This window comes from Microcaecilia unicolor, chromosome 6 (genome assembly GCF_901765095.1).
Source record: "Microcaecilia unicolor chromosome 6, aMicUni1.1, whole genome shotgun sequence".
Lineage (NCBI taxonomy): Eukaryota > Metazoa > Chordata > Amphibia > Gymnophiona > Siphonopidae > Microcaecilia > Microcaecilia unicolor.
The window spans coordinates 314,986,782-315,007,752 of record NC_044036.1 but is presented as its reverse complement, the minus strand read 5'-3'; the positions used below and the strand labels follow the sequence as shown (position 1 = coordinate 315,007,752).

At 45.2% G+C, this 20,971-nt stretch overlaps 1 long non-coding RNA gene across 1 annotated transcript in view; it reads left to right on the top strand.

The window, feature by feature from the left end:
* The window catches only part of LOC115473341, a 47,340-nt gene that overhangs the window by 15,050 nt on the left and 11,319 nt on the right, over positions 1 to 20,971 (top strand). Inside the window, exon 2 of the long non-coding RNA XR_003942645.1 lies at positions 7,168 to 7,324. This is a non-coding gene — a long non-coding RNA (uncharacterized LOC115473341). The remainder of the gene's footprint in view (positions 1 to 7,167; positions 7,325 to 20,971) is intronic.

Here is a 20,971-nt window from a genome sequence, read left to right as displayed (position 1 = left end):
TGTAAGAAAGTCTGAAGCTTGTTAAAACTTTACATTTCTCACTCTTTCCTTCTTTTCATTCTTTCCTTTTATTTTATTTTCTCCCTTAATGTTCCTAACAAAACACCGCACTGGAAACAGGATGAATAGAGGGAAGTTGCCCATTAGGTTATTCCAGTTCAAGAAGTTTCTTTAAAATATTTGTGAGAAGAAAAAAAACATTAAGCTATCAAAAGGGTGGAAGTAACTGGCACCCAGAACCGTTTTTTTTTTTTTTTGAAAGAATAGGGTCTGGATCTACAGACTCAGCAGTACTTCAAATGTGAACATATGGGAGCTAAATATAACTGAATCTTGTGGAGGGAGGGAACTCCTAACCCCTATTCACTTCTTTGGTACCCATGTCTGTATTATCATTCCCACCTTAAATATTTCCAGTGTGTTTTTTTCTAGTGGAAAAAGGTGCCAGTATTCAAATGCTAGGCCACCCTTCAGGGGTGGGGTGATCAATGAGGGACCCACCCCACAATAGCCAGACCCCCTGCAACCAGTCACAGAATCTATGACAAGGCAGAATTGGTGTGTAGAGCCTGAGCTCTTTCATTAAAACTTGGGGATCCTGGGTCAATTTTAGCAGACAATGGAAAAGGTGCCGGTACTCAGTACCCCCAAGTACCCCCTCAAAAAAAGCCCGGAGTATTTCCCTTATTTGTCCTGTTTGTCCTGATTAGATTGTAAGCTCTGTAGATCAGGGACTGTCTCTTCATGTTCCAGTGTACAGCACTGAGTACATCTAGTAGTGCTATAGAAATGATAAGTAGTAGTAATGGTATTAGGATGAAAAAGGGGTCAATTCAAGGGCAAGGTGGAGTATTGGGTTGGGATAGGGGGCCTGCTTGGGAGATCTCCTCACATACTGAAGGAATGTCTAAAAAATGGTGCTCTAGGAAGCTTCTGCCCTTTATTAACACAAAATGGTGTTAGGTGGAGGTGTGGCCTAGTGGTTAAGGTGGTAGACTTAGGTCCTGGGGAACTGAGGAACTGAGTTCCATTCCCACTTCAGGCACAGGCAGCTCCTTGTGACTCTGGGCAAGTCACTTAACCCTCCATTGCCCCATGTAAGCCGCATTGAGCCTGCCATGAGTGGGAAAGCGCAGGGTACAAATGTAACAAAAATAAAATAGATACTATTGGAGATTCTACATGGAATGTTGTTACTATTGGAGATTCTACATGGAATGTTGCTACTATTGGAGATTCTACATGGAATGTTGCTATTCCACTAGCAACATTCCATGTAGAAGGTTGCGCAGGCTTCTGTTTCTGTGAGTCTGTCAGACTCACAGAAGCAGAAGCCTCACATTGGTGATCTGCAAGGGCTGACTTCTACATGGAACGTTGCTAGTGGAATAGCAACATTCCATGTAGAATCTCAAATAGTAGCAACAGTGGAGGAGTGGCCTAGTGGTTAGGGTGGTGGACTTTGGTCCTGGGGAACTGAGGAACTGAGTTCCATTCCCACTTCAGGCACAGGCAGCTCCTTGTGACTCTGAGCAAGTCACTTAACCCTCCATTGCCCCATGTAAGCCGCATTGAGCCTGCCATGAGTGGGAAAGCGCAGGGTACAAATGTAACAAAAATAAAATAGATACTATTGGACATTCTACATGGAATGTTGCTATTCCACTAGCAACATTCCATGTAGAAGGCTGCGCAGGCTGCTGTTTCTGTGAGTCTGTCAGATTCACAGAAGCAGAAGCCTCACATTGGTGATCTGCAAGGGCCGACTTCTACATGGAACGTTGCTAGTGGAATAGCAACATTCCATGTAGAATCTCAAATAGTAGCAACAGTGGAGGAGTGGCCTAGTGGTTAGGGTGGTGGACTTTGGTCCTGGGGAACTGAGTTTGATTCCCACTTCAGGCACAGGCAGCTCCTTGTGACTCTGGGCAAGTCACTTAACCCCCCATTGCCCCATGTAAGCCACATTGAGCCTGCCATGAGTGGGAAAGCGCGGGGTACAAATGTAACAAAAAAAAAATATGGACTATGGAAGCAGAGCCCAGACTAGAAGGGTAGCAGAAGCTATTGTCCTGTCAACTGTGATCTATACCTACAAAATAAGTGACAGCAGCAAGGTAACAGAAAGACTTGAGATATGATCCCAAACCCATCTGCTAAGCAGTATGAAGTCGGAAGCTTTCTGAGTCCCAGAGCCAATCAGAGTGCACCAATTCCAAGCAAAATCTACTGAGCTTGTGTAGCTGCCTCACTATAGGATAAACCCCCATCTGTGTAATTGTACTGGATTCGGTCTCTTTAGGGCTGAACAGTAAGATCCTTCCTAGATCATCACATGAATCTTTCCTAAGTATCCTGAAAATGGATGACATTTAACATGTGACTATCCAGGACAGTCTGTCCCATTTCCAGTGGAGAGATGCCCACATTACTGCCCCATCACAATTTGCCTTAAATGAAGCTCTTGCCTATTTATAACCTTTACCTGTCCCTCTGAATAAGTTTAACGTAGCTACCTACTACTGGTTAGCAGGACCAATGGTAGAGGAGGACAAACAGGGCAACTGTCTTGAGCCTCCATGACACAGGGGGCCCTACACAAGATCATCCATGGAGTGTCACCAAGTTACATGGTCAATCTAATAAACCTTCCATACAGAAACATGTCAACATCTTCACAATCATACTTTAACCTTCACCTTCCCAACTGCAAAAGACTAAAGTACAAAGCTTACCATGCATCTAACTTCTCCTTCTTGGGATCCCATCTCTGGAATGCGCTACCTAGATACATTCGGTCAATTAATGAATATCATCCCTTTAGGAAACAATTGAAAACCCATCTATTCAAACTGGTTTACCCAAGTAACTTGACCTATCATAAACAAATGTAAGCAAACCATTTATCTACCGGTTCAAATAACCACTATCTACAATGACTCAGAAATATCTCCTACCAACCTTCTTACCCTCCATGCTCTTCCCATTTTCTCCTTAATCGCTCCACCGCCTTACCTATCCCTATCCTTTTTCTTATACCTGTTCTATCCCATTTACTCCTTGTTCATTTGTCCTATCACATACCCCCTTTGTTGATTCGTTTACTATAGATTGTATTCTCTTGTTACTATGTAAGCCGCATTCAGCCTGCGATGAGCGGGAAAGCGAGGGGTACAAATGTAATAAATAAATAAACCTGTTTGAAACTGAAGGAAGCACAGCCTGCTGGCGGACTTTGGGGGATCCCTTCCACCTGTGACATAGCTACAGGTGGGCACAGGCCCACCCAGTCTAATGGCCCCCAAAACACTTCATTGATGGTGCTTCACGCCTCTCTCTCTTCTCTGCAGGCAGCACGGAATTTTCCTGTCTCTCTCTGAACCCCCCACCTCTCCCCCAGTCTACATTTGAGCCATTTCTGGCAGCCATTCCTATAGGCAACCTGCTCCTGTCTTGCAGGCTTCCCTCTACCGCATCCCACCCTCAATGACATCACTTCCTATTTCTTCACTGCCAGGGATGTGGTAGAGGGAAGCCTGCAGGGCGGGCACAGATTGCCTACTGGAATCGCTGCCAGTAATGGCTCAGAGGTAGACGTGGGGGGGGGGGTTCAGAGAGAGATGGGAAGATGCTGGGTGGGCGGGGGAAGGGGATGCTGGGCTGTGGCAGAGGGGGAGAATGATGACGATATGTGAGTAGGGGCAGACAGAAAGGTTAATAAACTATGTGTATACAGGGACGGGGGGTGGGAAGGGCCCACCCAGATTAACTTGGGGCCCACCCAAAATAGCAGGTCTGGCTAAGCTCCTGCCTCCCACATTTCTGCCCTGGGCCCCAGCATGTCTAACGTTGGCCCTGCTGGTTATCGTTTCCACAGCACTACTAGAAATATAGAAGATATTAATTGCAGATTAGCTGTTCTGGTCATTTTTGTAGGATGCTGTTTCAAAGGCACAATATATAGTACATTCCTTGATGTTCTAGTTGCACTTTCATTGTACTCATTTATGGAAGATGTTCTGCATACAAGAAGGTAGATACCTTATAAGAGATTTAAGCCTACCTAGCTGAAATGTCTTCAAATCTGTTACTGTCATCTTCTCTTAGACATGTTTCCCACTCTTGGGGTCCATTGTCCTTGTCATTTTCTGCCATGCTACTGGGTTAAGTGTGGTGCCCTTCTTTGCCCTGCAGGTTTCAGTATCCTGGTGACCAGTATCTTCTACTTGAACTAAACTGTAATATGATGTTGAACATGAAATGATGGGGCACGGTGTCATCAGCAGTGTGATACCACTTGAAACAGAGCAGGGAAGCAGTCTATATTTTGGACACTTGAAGCAGTCTGAAGAACAGAGATCTTTACTCACAAACAGAAAAAAAGTACTCATAATCTGGATATTTTCCTCACCTGGATGAAGTCTCTGGGGGTAAAACGATGTAATGAAGTTGAAGTATAAGTAAATAAATCCCCTGCTGGGAGTCGTGCCACAAAGATCCTATGCATGATGTAAGATACTGTGCCAGACAGATCTCTGCTATCAATTTCATTCTTCCCATGCTGTATTGACCCTTTGTTGTGCTCCACAGCTTCCACCTTTTTCTGTGCAAGCTCTTTACCTGAATCTGCACAGCCACCAGGATCATTAAACATATACCATCTTCCTTGACCTTTATTAGATTCTATTTTTCCAAACATCTTTGCAGAGGACTAGCTTGTGAGCATAATTAACCTCAAGTGGTTTAATCCAGTACATTCTCCACTGTACTCACTGTACCATCCTTCCATCTGTGCTCCTCTCCCATCTATTGTCCACCTGTCTATCACCCTCCCTCCTTATTTTGCTTTTTATAATTCACTTCCTTTCACAATGTTACTACTACTACTTATCATTTCTATAGCACTACTAGACTTATGCAATGCTGTACACTGGACATGAAGGGACAGTCCCTGCTCAACAGAACTTACAATCTAATTAGGACAGACAAACAGGACAAATAAGCGATAAGAACAAAGAGTAGCAAGATTCTGTGTGGAATCCTAAAGAGTAGCAAAATTCCGGAATCCCAAAGAGTATCAAGATTCTGTGCAGAATCCCAAAGAGTAACAAGATTCCGGAATCCCAAAGACTACTATTACTACTACTTATCATTTCTATAGCGCTACTAGACATACACAGCGCTGTACGCTGGACATGAAGAGACAGTCCCTGCTCGACAGAGCTTACAATCTAATTAGGACAGACAAACAGGACAAATAAGAGATAAGGGAATTACTAAGGTGGGAATGATAAAATACGGGTACTGAACAAGTGAGTAAGGGTTAGTCTGTTGCACTCTTTACACACAGCTTTGGGTCAGACTCACGCTCTGCATTCACACTGCAAAGTGAATAAGAAGTGCTTCTATAGTATAACAATTTCAAGCTCTCCCAGCCCAGTTTTGCTGAGAAACATTAGCTAATAGAGTATTAATGCTCACTTGGTACCTGGATGGAGGGACCAGTAGGAAAGAACAAATACTATAAGCTGCTGGTGGTAGTGGCAAAACTTGACAATATTCTGCCAAGAAAGGGAATTGGACTTGATATATTGCCTTTCTGTGGGTTTTGTAACTACATTCAAAGCAGCCTACGTAGTATATACAGGTACTTATTTGTACCTGGGGCAATGGAGGGTTAGGTGACTTGCCCAGAGTCACAAGGAGCTATAGGGGGAATCAAGCCCAGTTCCCCAGGATCAAAGTCTGCCGCACTAACTACTAGGCTACTTCTCCACTAAGAATCATAGGCAATATGGTGGGCTGTGATATAACACAACACCTTCACTACACTTTATGTTAAACTAGTAAAAAAAAGCCCGTTTCTGACACAAATGAAACGGGCGCTAGCAAGGTTTTCCTAGGCTCCCCTGCAGCCACCCATGTCCAGCGACCCTCCTCTCCCCCTGCACCCACTGCAGAAACCCATGTCCAGCGACCCTCCTCTCTCCCCTGCTCCCTCCAGCCACCCATGTCCAGCAACCCCTGCCCCCCTGCAGCCACCCATGCAGGGCCGTGCCGATGCGGTAAGCGGGGTAAGCGCCACAGGGGGGTGCTATCCTCTGGGGGCACCGCTGCTGTGTGCTTACCTTGCCCCTCCCGCTCCCATGTAGGAACTGCCCACCCTCTTCTCCCCCCCAAGATCCCTTTCCTTTTTTTTTTTCTTTTAAATTTACCTTCCTCCGGCAGCGCAGCATCAGTGAAGGAGGCGGCGCTCCCAGTCCCGATGTCTCTAGCCTTCCATTCGTTCGCTCAGTGTCCCGCCTTCTTCTGACGTCATCCTTGACGTCAGAAGAAGGCGGAACACTGAGCGAACCAATGGAAGGCTAGAGACGTCGGGACTGGGAGTGCCACCTCCTTCACTGACGCTGCGCTGCCGGAGGAAGGTAAATTTAAAAGAAAAAAAAGGAAAGGGATCTTGGTGGGGAGAAGAGGGCGGGCAGTTCCTACATGGGAGCGGGAGTGCAGGGGAGAGAGGAGCATAGATGGGAGGGCAGGGTTCATGGAAGGGAGAGAGGGGAATTGCTTGATCGGGATGAATGGCGGGGGCAGGGGACAGATGGGCATGGATGGGTGGGAGAGTAGGGCTCAGGGAGAGAGGGGAATTGCTGCCTTGGAGCCAGGCAGGTGCGGGGGGGGGGGGGGGGGGGAGCAGCGCCAACTGGTAGTCTGCAGGGGGGCGCCAGAGACCCTTGGCACGGCCCTGCACCCATGTCCAGCGACCCTCCTCTCTCCCATGCCCCCCTCCAGCCACCTATATCCAGCGACCCTCCTCTCTCCCCTGCCCCCCTCCAGCCACCTATATCCAGCGACCCTCCTCTCTCCCCTGCCCCCCCTCTAGCCACCCATGTCCAGCGATCCTCCTCTGGACATGAATCAGCTGTGAGGCATGTTTCCCCCCCCCCCCCCAGGTTCTGAAGTAGACAAGTCAGAACGTTGGAGGTGAGAATTATTGTATAGGATATTTCTAGAATAACATTTGTGTTCTAAAGATGTGCATTTGTTTTAAAACTAATTGATAAAGTGTGATGAATGAGGTTATTTTTCTTCATGTACCTATAAACAAACCAAATGACCATAGGACTAGAATGAGCCGAACTGTCATTTGTGCCCCTTCGTTTTTGGCAGAGCAGAACAGAGGGAAACAGCAGCGCAAGCCAAAAATGCAACAGAACAGTGAAGAGAGCCACAGAAGGAATGACAAAGCGGGGCCAATCATGGGAAGAAGCAAAATTTATTGAAGGATCTGACACGGCCCGTGTTTCAGCAAACGCCTGCGTCAGAGGTCTGTATATATAAAAATACAATGTGCATACCAGTTTTTTTTTTGTTACATTTGTAATGTACCCCGCGGTTTCCCACTTATGGCAGGCTCAATGCGGCTTACATGGGGCAATGGAGGGTTAAGTGACTTGCCCAGAGTTACAAGGAGCTGCCTGTGCTAGGAATCAAACTCAGTTCCTCAGTTCCCCAGGACCAAAGTCCACCACCCTAACCACTAGGCCACTCCTCCACTGTTGCTACTATTTGAGATTCTACATGGAATGTTGCTATTCCACTAGCAACATTCCATGTAGAAGTCAGCCCTTGCAGATCACCAATGTGGCCGCACAGGCTTCTGCTTCTGTGAGTCTGACGTCCTGCACGTACGTGCAGGACGTCAGACTCACAGAAACAGAAGCCTGTGCAGCCTTCTACATGGAATGTTCCTAGTGGAATAGCAACATTCCATGTAGAATCTCCAATAGTAGCAACATTCCATGTAGAATGTCCAATAGTATCTATTTTATTTTTGTTACATTTGTACCCTGCGCTTTCCCACTCATGGCAGGCTCAATGCTGCTTACATGGGGCAATGGAGGGTTAAGTGACTTGCCCAGAGTTACAAGGAGCTGCCTGTGCTAGGAATCGAACTCAGTTCCAAAGTCCACCACCCTAACCACTAGGCCACTCCTCCACTCCAGTTAAAAATACATCAACAGAACAGTAACAAGAAAACAAAACATCTAAATACAGATGAGGTCACAGCACAGTATGTCCTTCTGATGAAAGTCTTCACATGTAAATATTAATGTATTGTTCTATTTCCTCAGCCCGCTCATTAAACAGAAAATAGAATTTGTAACTGAAGCAACAGTGCCACTTTTCCCAATAATGCCCTTTTCATTATGCTTATAAGGCACTCCTACACCCTTCTGCTGTGTCAAACTTCTACACCTGCCAAAGTCTATATCTTCTCTTACTCTCTAATTATCGGGTGGGTGGGCAATGCTTCTGCTATCCTGTTGGAAAATGTGTCTCCTACCCTAGCCTGGTGTTATATCTGTGTTCCTATGAGATCCCTCTTGCCATCTAGGTAGTAAAGAGGCTATGGGGCTCATTTTCAAAGCATTTAGACGTACAAACTTCCATAGGTTACTATGAGGCCTATTTTGAAACACTTAGAGGTCCTATTACTAAGCTGCGTAAGGCTCTACGCGCGCCCGACGTGTGCCAAAATGGAGTTACCACCTGGCTACCGTGTGTCTCTTGCGGTAATTCCATTTTTGTTGCGCATCCGATAAGCACGGCTGAAAAATCATTTCTATTTTCTAGCACACGTATCGGATGTTCGCCAAGTGGTATTTGGCACGCATAGGTCATTACCATGTAAGCCGCATTGAGCCTGCCATGAGTGGGAAAGCGCGGGGTACAAATGTAACAAAAATAAATAAATAAAATAAAAATCTTTAGTTGTGCCTTTTGAACTACACTCCTCCTTAAGCTTCTTCTGTCCCTCCTTCTATCTGTTCCTCTCAGCGGTGCCAGCTCCCATGAAATGGCAGCCTGGCCTATGTGGGTCGTACACATAAGCTTAGCTTGGTCTCCTTCGGTACTGTGTACCATTCCTTACTGGCTCTTTCCCTTATTGCATGCAAGAAGCTAATGAAACTTTCCTTTCATGTCAAGTAAGCGTATTTCTTTTTTTGTGGGGATTTTTGTCTTGTCCTTTAATTCATTTTTATTTTAAACTACTTTGAAATGTGGTATAGTAAGAAGCCAATAATCATAAACATCAACATACAGAAGATGACAGCGTGATTCCTGACGGCATTCTGCTAGTGCCTGCAGTTTATTACTACTACTACTTATCATTTCTAAAGCGCTACTAGACGTATTATGCAGCGCTATACACTTGAACATAGAGAAAGAAAGGACAGGTTTTAGCAGTCTGCTGAATATGTGCAGAGAAGGAGAGGGAGGAGTCGAAGATGACCCCAAGGTTAGGAGCTGATGAGACAGGAAGGATGAGAGTGTTATCCACAGAAATAGAGAATGGGGGAGGAGGAGAGGTTGGTTTAGGGGGAAAGATGAGAAGCTCAGTCTTGGTCATGTTTAGTTTCAGATGGCGCTGAGACATCCAGGCAGCAATGTCAGACAGGCAGGCTGATACTTTGGCCTGGATTCCTGCTGAGATTTCTGGTGTGGAGAGGTAGATCTGGGAGTCATCAGCGTAAAGATGATACTGAAAACCATGGGATGAGATCAGAGTACCAAGGGAAGAAGTATAGATGGAGAAAAGAAGAGGTCCCAGGACAGATCCCTGAGGTACACCAACTGACAGTGGGATAGAAGTAGAGGAGGATCCACTAGAGTATACGCTAAAGGTATGCTGGGAAAGATAAGAAGAAAACCAGGAAAGAACAGAGCCCTGAAATCCAAGTGAGGACATCGTATCAAGGAGTTACCTTACTGGAAGTTACCTGAAATGCCATCTAAACACCAGGGCAGAGTTCAGGTGTTTCCCTTGTCGACCCTGACTAGCCATGTATTGCAGCAACAGATCGATCAATACGTTGGCAGACCCCTAGAAGCAAAATTAGGCAGAGATAAGGTCTGTCAGTTTTCCTCAACCATACGGACCTTGAAGCAGCATTGCTCATTTGAGCTGGAGCGAAACGCTGGCCAACGTCGGTTTGGGGATAGTTTAGAGTTGAAAATATGACTTCAGGATAGACAACTTCATTCAAGCTAAATATTTAATCCTGGAGTGTTTGAGCCAAGTACTCTTTTGATGTGATCCCCTAAGTTGGTGTGTTTTGGGTTTTGCACGTTTTGCATGTGCTAAAATTGAATTATTAGTATTGAATATTTTGTTTTGCAATGATTTTTGAACATGAGGGAAGGTTTTTTCAGCCAATGATGAGGAGCAGATCATATTGATCGCTTTTAGCTCTATAGACCGAAAAAAAAAAGCTGAGCTCTTTGAGGCTTTTTCCTTCCCTTTAACATTACGTGCTTTATTTTCACATATTTTTTGCCAATTTAGTGGGTCAAGTTTTATCTTTAAATTACTCATACTTACTTTCAAAGCTCTCAGGATCTGCCTTCCAATTTGTCTACCCTCCTTACTATCCAATACTCACCAACCCATACCCTCTGCTCGTTAAATGACCACCAGCTCATTCTCCCCGGCCCCAAAAGTGCATCTCGTGACGCCATTAAACGTTGCGGCCCCAGCCCTGTGGAACTCCCTGCCCCTTTACATTCAATCTGAATCATCTCCAAAAGTATTTAAATCATTGACTAAGACCTGGCTTTTTCAGCAAGCCTTCCCTTCTCTTTCTGGCTGAGTTCATTTGGGCTTTTTGTGGCTGACTGGCCCTGTTTTGTTTTGGTTTTTTTTTATTCCTCCCTCGTCCTCTCTTCTCTTTTTTGGTAATTTTGCTCTTTTTATTTTTCTCTGTTGTTGTGTGCAAGATTATAGTATCTCTTTCCTATCCAATATTGTAGTTCCTTTTCTTCCTGTTTTATGTTTTTATAATTATTGTACACCGCTTTGAACTGCTAGTTGACAAAGACAGTATAGCAAATAAAAACAAATAAATATATTTATGATTTATTTATCACCTGTTTGGAGAAATTCACCCAAGGTGGTGTACAGCAAGAAACCAGACATAGGCAATAGACAATTACTTTATTTTTTAAATTATTATTATTATTACATTTGTACCCTGCGCTTTCCCACTCATGGCAGGCTCAATGCGGCTTACATATTATATACAGGTACTTATTTGTACCTGGGGCAATGGAGGGTTAAGTGACTTTCCCAGAGTCATAAGGAGCTGCCTGTGCCTGCAGTGGGAATTAACTCAGTTACTCTGTTCCCCAGGACCAAAGTCCACCACTCTAACTACTAGGCCACTCAATGTGGCAGCGCAGGCTTCTACATGGAATGTTGCTAGTGGAACAGCAACATTCCATGTAGAATCTCCAATAGTAGCAACATTCCATGTAGAATCTCCAATAGTATCTATTTTATTTTTGTTACATTTGTACCCTGCGCTTTCCCACTCATGGCAGGCTCAATGTGGCTTACATGGGGCAATGGAGGGTTAAGTGACTTGCCCAGAGTCACAAGGAGCTGCCTGTGCCTGCAGTAGGAATCGAACCCAGTTCCCCAGGACCAAAGTCCACCACTCTAACCACTAGGCCACTCCTCCACCCAGTAAACATATTCAAATAACAGCACACATTATGGTATAGTATGTTACTTAAAATGTCAACACAATACACATTGAAACATCTTAACAGATAGCATGGGAGTAAGCAGAGGTGGAACATATAGAAAGATAAGATAGAGTAACAGGAGTTAGACAGAAATAACGGTGACTAACTTAAGGAAAAATTGCACATGGAATCATAAAACATGCATATTCACTGCTTGCACTGGCCCTGCAGGCTTCTCTCTGCCACATCCCTTCAGTGAGGAAACAGGAAATGATGTCAGTGAGGGCAGGATGTGGCAAAGAGAGGCCTGCGGGGTTGGCTCAGGCAGCAAATATGAATCGCTGCTGCTGCCGTTGACACCTCAGAGGTACATCAGAGAGGAACAGGGAGAGGGTTCAGAGAGAGGAGCAGATGCCAGTCCACGAGTAGTGGAGGGGGGTGGAGGGAAGAGAGATGAATGGAAGTTGGGTTCAGGGGCAGAAGGGGTGGGAGGAAAGAGAAAGGGTGAGATGTTTGATGCAGGGGCAGAGTGGAAGGTAAAATATCCTCTTGTATTTTATGGGGGGGAGTGGTTTGGGAAAGGCAGGGGGGATTCTGAACTGTGGGGGGGAGGGTCAGAAACGCTCACCCAAGCTAACTGGGCCCACCTAAAATAGCAGGTCTGGCTATGTCACTGCAACTCCATCTCAATCCCACTCAAACTCTTGGGAACGCCTACGTGCAGTTTGCATAAAAGTGTGTGCCATGTTTTATCATCCTTACTGGACTCTATTACATCTGACATTCTGGATGTTTCTAAATTGTGATTGGTGACATTAATTTGCACATATCATAGCAGGGACACTGAGTGTTTTTTGACAGCAATGCAAGTCTTAGGATTCTTACAAGTCCAAGTGACCCAACACATGAAAAAGGTAATAATGTTAGATTTAATTGTTGTACCAACTGGCATAAATGGCAGGAAAGTGAGGTCTTCCTCCCTGTTGCCCATGGTCTGTCACTACTTGCTGACTTTCTCCAGAGCTGGAGAACTGTTATTGTAACAGGACTATAAGGGGGGGAGGGGGAGTAAGATGAAATGCCGATTTGTAAAATTTAACAAGGAATTTCCAGACTGATAGTACATGTTAATCTGGTAGAAAATTGAATAACACTATCGAACAGGTTGTACTTCAATCTCCAGCAAAGAGAACAGTGGGGAGGGAACATAGGGCTCTATGCTAGAGCTCAGAAATTAGAGAGAAGAGGGTACAGTGTAGATTAGACAGAAAATGGAAGTGGACCAAGGAGACTATGGTGCAAGTGGATTAATAAATAATAGAAAGCTGTAGGTGAAGTTAATAGATTATAGAATGTTGGCTGAAGATAGAATGAAGGTGTACCTGTTCCACAGGATTCAGATTTCATTAAATTGCCCACAAGAACTGTTTGTTATGATGGTTAGGGGAACCCCCTGTGCCTGTCTAAGGAATGCACTGAGTTCTAAGGTCTTAACTGACTCAGAGGCTTAGCCAGCCCTCCAATTATTGGGGGGCCCAGGAGTGGACTGAGTGGACAACACATTCCTCCTCTACCCACCTCCTCCACATGTGTATTAAACATGCCTTTGCTGTGCTGGGAAGCTGAAGCCCTGACAGCCAGTGCCCGAGTTGTTCCCTGCCTCCTTGTGCTTCTTCTGTAATGCAGAAGTCAGTGGCAAACTTCCAGCCACCAACTCCAGGACTCCCCGAGCATTCTCAGCTGCTTTGAATGCTACCGTAGGAGCCAACTTTTCAAAATTGTTGGGGGTGCTAAGCCCAGCGGGAATAACCCCTCCCTGGACACGTACAAGGAATTTTCTCAATATTGGGGGTGCTCACACACCCACAGCTCCTATGAACTACCTCTCTAGTTGATCCGTGCCCTACCAGCTGGATTAAGGCAGTTAAAATTCCCACTTCGGGCACAGGCAGCTCCTTGTGACTCTGGGCAAGTCACTTAACCCTCCATTGCCCGCCGCATTCAGCCTGCCATGAGTGGGAAAGCGCAGGGTACAAATGTAACAAAAATAAAATAGATACTATTGGAGATTCTACATGGAATGTTGCTACTATTGGAGATTCTACATGGAATGTTGCTATTCCACTAGCAACATTCCATGTAGAAGGCTGCGCAGGCTTCTGTTTCTGTGAGTCTGACGTCCTGCACGTACGTGCAGGACGTCAGACTCACAGAAGCAGAAGCCTGCGCGGCCACTTTGGTGGAATAACAACCCTCCATTGCCCCATGTAAACCGCATTCAGCCTGCCATGAGTGGGAAAGCGCAGGGTACAAATGTAACAAAAATAAAGTAAAATAAAATGCAGGAAATGGACTATGTCCTCTGGATAGCAAGGCTGTCTTTATCTATGGGAATAATTTCATCTAAATTTAAAAGAGCAAGGGTGTGCCCACTATTAAAGGGTTCAAAATTGGACACATATCACCCAGTCTCCAGTCTCCTAGCAAAACCGATTGAGTGAGTTACATTGTCCCAGCTACAGAGCCTTATAGACTCACATTGTCCCCTGGATATACAACAACATGGATTTTGAAAGAATCATGAAAACTGGGACTCGCTTGGCCTCCATGTTTGATAGACTGGTGTATGGTCTGGAGAGAAAGGGTTGTGGGTTGGGGATTATTTGTTTGGAGTATATCATCCACCATTGGTTCCGGACGTCATGATCTCTTGCTTTGGCAGCTGCAGTGCTTTGGAAATGATTTGGTTGTACTACAACGGTTTCGATCCTATCGGACTGGGCCTGAGCAGCAGATGCAGGTGGGATCTAACACCTTGCCTTGGTATAAATTGAAGTAAGGGGTGGCTCGTGTATTATTTAATATTTACCTGCAGCCATTGTGCAATGTAATTCGATCGCACAATGTAGATGACATAATGCTATATGTGCCTTTTACTGTTGTAGAGGGTGTGCAGTCATTGACCACAGTTCACTTGTTTCAAACTGTAGCGCAATGGATTGCTCATGAGGGATTATTTAAGAACCATAAAAAGAGAGGTACCAAGGTAAGGGGAAGCTCACTCAAATGAACGTACAATACTCAATACACCACAATAAAGTGAGTAACACTCTGCATTGATTAACACCTTAAAAAGGATAAACGGGGGGGGGGGGGGGGGGGGGAGAGACCTCAGAGAGCTGTGGTAACCAGCTAAATGTCTGGTCATATGTGAGAATCAAAAGCATTCAAATCACAGTACATAGCTTTAATCATCGGTCATAACCCCAGGGGCGTAGCCAGACAACAGATTTTGGGTTGGCCTAGGCAAGAAGTGGGTAGGCACCAAGTGTTCTCCACACCACAACCACCAAAAAAATATCTAAGCTGGCAGGAAAACGCTTCTTTCCACCTTGGCAGTCTGCAGAAGGCATGCACTGAAAACTGAGCATGCGCAGGTTCTGGTATCGTTGAGAGTAACGTTTTTGTTACCATTAGGCGGAAGTTTTCAGCTGACAGAGCTTTGGATCCCCACCAGCTACTGCTAAATGTGTGCTACTGTTGGGTGGGACTGAGCAGGCCCATCTGTGGCTACGCCACTGCGATAACCCCCCCCCCCCCCAATCCAACCTGGTATGTAATACCTAATTTTTAAATTTTCATATTGCTCTTCTGAAAAAAATCATTAACAAAGCAATTGCTCTCCACAGCAGTCCTACAGTTCAAATGAATCAAAAATTGATTTTATTTGACTGTCCCAGCAGAAAGTATCCAAACCATAAAAAGAGAGAACATTGTGGAGGAGTAGCCTAGTGGTTAGTGCAGTGGACTTTGATCCTGGGGAACTGAATTTGATTCCCACTGCAGCTCCTTGTGACTCTGGGCAAGTCACTTAACCCTCCATTGCCCCTGGTACAAAATAAGTACCTGAATATATGTAAACTGCTTTGAATGTAGTTGCAAAAACCTCAGAAAGGCGGTATATCAAGTCCCATTTCCCTTTCCCTATATCAGATTCTAAATGGAATGTTGCTACTATCTAAGATTCTATATGGAATGTTGGCTACTGTTTGAGATTCTGTTGTTACTATTTGAGATTCTACATGGAATGTTGCTATTCCACTAGCAACATTCCATGTAGAAGCCTGCCCTTGCAGATCGGCAACACGGCCGCGCAGGCTTCTGTTTCTGTGCAGGACGTCAGACTCACAGAAACAGAAGCCTGCGCGGCCACATTGCTGATCTGCAAGGGCAAGCTTCTACATGGAATGTTGCTAGTGGAGGAGTAGCCTAGTGGTTAGTGCAGTGGAATGGAATTTGATCCTGGGGAACTGAGTTGGATTCCCACTGCAGCTCCTTGTGACTCTGGGCAAGTCACTTAACCCTCCATTGCCCCAGGTACAAAATAAGTACCTGAATATATGTAAACTGCTTTGAATGTAGTTGCAAAAAAAACCCTCAGAAAGGTGGTATATCAAGTCCCACTTCCTTTTCCTATGAAGGATTTGGATTTGTCAGTAAAGTTGGAGGTGCGTTATCTCGGTGTGATCCTACACCAACAATTCACATTACATTCTCATATCAATAGGGTGATACAAAAGACTGTAAATTAGAACATCCTTTTATAGATTGCAGGATGCAAAGAACAAACATTAAAGGAACTTCAGACTGCTCAAAACACGGCAGCTCGACTTATCTTTGGAAAAACGCAAATTGAAAGCGCAAAACCCCTCCACGAAAAACTACACTGGCTCCCAATCAAAGAACGTATTACTTTCAAAATTTGCACTCTAGTTCACAAAATTATCTACGGTGAAGCCCCGGGATACATGACAGACTTAATCGACCTACCATCTAGAAACACATCCGAATCAACACGAACGTACCTAAATCTGCACTAAAAAAGCTGCAAAGGACTCAAATACAAATCAACTTACGCATCCAGTGTTTCCTACATAAGCACACAACTGTGGAACGCATTACCAAAAGCCTTGAAAACTACGTACGACCACCTAAACTTCTGGAAAAAAAACTAAAAACTAACCTGTTTAAAAAGGCATTCCCTACCAGTCCAACATAAATGCCTGATCTCTGCAACACAACAAAACTAAAGTACGTAATGGACATAACACAACTCTTCCGTTGTGCCACATGAACTTTATCTTACCACAACATCACTTTGTATTTGTTTACACCGGAGTCTCCAAACGCCTCTGCGGTACTATGTAAGCCACATTGAGCCTACAATTAAGTGGGAAAAAGTGGGAAACAAATGTAACAAATAATAAATAGATATTCCTTTTGTATTTTGTATGTCTTCTCATTATGGTATATTGTTGTTATACCTTTGTTTTATTATTTTCTATGTTTTAAACCTAGTTTTATTGCAAACAGCTTAGATGTTTATGATTCGCAGTTTATCAACAAATAAATAAACTGTAAACTTCCATAAGATGAAGGGCATAGGGGGAACCTACACGGGGCAGCAAAGACACATCTAGCCACTTTACTGGGCAGATGAACCATATTGGTCTTTATCTGCCATCATTGACTATCCAGCTCATTTTTGAAAGTGATCGCCGGCCATCTTCCGACACAAATCGGGAGATGGCCGGCGATCTCCTGAACCCGGCGAAATCGGTATAATCGAAAGCCGATTTTGGCCAGGTTCAACTGCTTTCTGTCGCAGAGCCGGTGAAACATCAAGGGGGCGTGCCGGTAGGGTAGTGAAGGCGGGATGGAGGCGGGACAGGGGCGTGATCACGAGATGGCCAGCTTTGCCTGATAATGAAAAAAAAAAGCCAGGCTTCACGAGCATTTCGCCAGCTTTACTTGGTCCCTTTTTTTTCACGACCAAGCTTCAAAAAGGGGCCCCAACTGACCCAATGACCACCGGAGGGAATCGGGGATGACCTCCCCTTACTCCCCCAGTGGTCACCAACCCCCTCCCACCCAAAAAAAAACAAAAAAAAACCTTTTTTGCCAGCCTCTATGCCTGCCTCAAATGTCATACCCAGCTCCCTGACAACAGTATGCAAGTCCCTGGAGCAGTGTTTAGTGGGTGCAGTGCACTTCAGACAGGTGGACCCAGGCCCATCCCCCCCCCTACCTGTTCCACTTGTGGTGGTAAATGGGAGCCCTTCAAAACCCACCCAAAACCCACTGTACCCACATGTAGGTGCCCCCCTTCACCCCTTAGGGCTATGGTAATGGTGTAGAGATGTGGGGAGTGGGTTTGGGGGTAGGGATGGGGGGCTATACAACCAAGGGAAGGGAGCTATGCACCTGGGACCTTTTTTTTTTTTAATTTTTAGAAGTGCCCCCTAGGGTGCCCGGTTGGTGTCCTGGCATGTCAGGGGGGCCAGTGCACTACAAATGCTGGCTCCTCCCACAACCAAATGCCTTGGATTTCGCCGGGTTTGAGATCACCGGCATTTTTTTCCATTATGGCCGAAAACCGAGGCTGGCCATCTCAACCCCGGCGAACTCTGACATTTGGCCGGGCCCAACCGTATTAGCGAAGAAAAAGATGGCCGGCCATCTTTTTCGAAAATACGGTTGGCTCTGCCCACTTGTGGCGCCGGCACTGGAGATGGCCGGCCAGCTATTTGGCCGGCGCCTTTTGATTATGCCCCTCTATGTTACCATATCACTGTAAAAGTAGTCCATTGCTTATGACCACTTCTAGTTGAAGAGGCGTTTTGAGGGATTAATCAATCCATGCTTAGCTTGCCGTAACATCATCTAGGAAAGCCTACCTGCTTCTCTTATGAGGGCATTGCAGCTGATACAGAGCACTGCAGCAGGGTTATTGGTCAGGTGGTCTAGGTTTGAACATATAACCCTGATCCTGGCACAGCTCCACTGTTCCCAGTAGAACTCAGGGTCAAATATAAGGTTTTTTCTTCTGATCATTTAAACTTGCACATATCTCATCCTCAGATTATCTGTCCTCATTATTACAACCTCTGAGTACCCGGTAAATTCATGTTCACAAAGCGCGTATGGTATTCCATGTTTTATGCATATAGGAACAAATGACTCAAATGAGAGCATTCTCGATCTAAGCCCTTAGATTATGGAATATGGTTCCTATGAATTACGTACCATGAGAAACATCTGGACATTTCAGAAGAGCCTCAAACATACCTGTTCAGTCAGGCATATGGTTAAAGAAGGAGGGTGTTTGGAGGAACATGATAACTTTCTCCCCATGATTTATGTTTTTCTAAATGTCTGTGGCCACAGATTTTTTTTTAATATCCAAATATTAGCACTGGAATCCAGATACCAGCCAGTGCTGAATATTCGGTATAAGTTGGCCACCCGCTGCTTATCTAATTACCAGTGATACTCAGACCAGTACACAGAGAATTGAACCAATAATGTTAGGACAGTCTTTTTGCTGTCCTAAATTTTTCCAGGCAGTTACCTGGTTAGTGGACTAAATATCACCACTAACAGGGTTAAATACCAACTCTTTCCGTGCTCCACTCACCTTGACTACTGCAACCTACTCCTTACTGGCCTCCCACTTAGCCATCTATCCCCCCTTCAATCTGTTCAGAACTCTGCTGCACGTCTTATATTCCACCAGAACCGATATACTCATATCACCCCTCTCCTCAGGTCACTTCACTGGCTTCCAATCAGATACCGCATTCAGTTCAAGCTTCTCCTTCTTACCTACAAATGCACTCAGTCTGCTGCCCCTCACTACCTCTCTTCACTCATCTCCCCTTACGTTCCCGCCCGTAACCTCCGCTCACAGGACAAATCCCTCCTCTCAGTACCCTTCTCCACCACCGCCAACTCCAGGCTCCGCTCATTCTGCCTCGCCTCACCCTATGCTTGGAATAAACTTCCTGAGCCCTTACGCCAAGCCCCCTCCCTGCCCGTCTTCAAGTCTTTGCTTAAAGCCCACCTCTTCAATGCTGCTTTCGGCACCTAACTCTTACCTTTCAGGTAGTCTAGACTGCCCCAATTTGACTGCCCCTATCAGACTGACTGTTTACGTGTCCTTTAGATTGTAAGGTCTTTGAGCAGGGACTGTCCTTCTATGTTAAATTGTACAGCGCTGCGTAACCCTAGTAGCGCTTTAGAATTGTCAAGTAGTAGTAGTAGTACTGGCAAGATAGTGCCAAGGTGGTCTGTCCAGATTTTCAGTAGCACTATGCAGTTAGTGCTACAGGAGATCCAAATATTGACCCAATGAATGACATTTATCTGGATAGAAACTGCCTCTACCCAGATAAATCTTACTGAATATCCAGTACTTAGTTTCTTTGTTTTGCTTGATTTTATGCATGTTAATGGAGTGTATGTCATTGGAGCCGACTCTGTGGGTGCTGTGGGTGCTTGAGCACCCCCAATATTGAGAAAATTCCTTGTATGTGTCCAGGGAGGGGTTATTTCCATTGGGCTTAGCACCCCCAAAAATTTTGAAAAGTTGGCTCCTATGGTGTATGTTGCTTGTTTTGTATGAATGTTTACTGTACCACTGTGGTGACCAGGTGAGTCACAGATCCATTAAACGGTGCCCAAATTTGGGTGCTGTAAAGTGCACACTGAGTGCTATTTTATAAATGGTTCTCTGAGTTCTGCACCGTTTGTAGAACAGCATGTAGCTTTGGGATTCACACCCAACTTTGGGCACGAGCATTTATACCAACTGAAATCCTTGGTGTAAATCCTTGCACATAAGTTAGGTGTGAATCCCCAGAATTCCATAATGCTACACGCATTTTTAGTGAACACCCCTGATCCACCTATGCCCCTCCCATGGCCATGCCCCCTTTTCAGTTGTGCAGTAAAAAAAAAAAAGTTGCACAGGCATCATTATAGAATAGCGCTTAGAAAATGTGCACGCAAATTCTTGAGGGTAAATGAAGAAATCTTTCAGTGCACATGCTTTTTACATGTTTGTGGCCATGTCATTTTATAAAAAGGTTTTTTCTATGTGTAAAGTTGTTCCAGACATGTTTCTCTCTCTCTCAGACCAATGTAATAAAACATACATAAAATGGTGCAGAAGATAGTAACATAGTAACATAGTAGATGACGGCAGAAAAAGACCTGCATGGTCCATCCAGTCTGCCCAAGAAGATAAATTCATATGTGCTACTTTTTTATTTGTACTGTCCTCTTCAGGGCACAGACTGTATAAGTCTGCCCAGCACTAGCCCCGCCTCCCACCACCAGCTCTGGCACAGACTGTATAAGTCTGCCCAGCACTATCCCTGCCTCCCACCACCGGCTCTGGCACAGACCGTATAAGTCTGCCCAGCACTAGCCCCGCCTCCCAACCACCAGCTCTGCCACCCATTCTAGGCTAAGCTCCTGAGGATCCCTTCCTTCTGCACAGGATTCCTTTATGTTTATCCCACGCATGTTTGAATTCCGTTACCGTTTTCATCTCCACCACCTCCCGCGGGAGGGCATTGCAAGCATCCACCACCCTCTC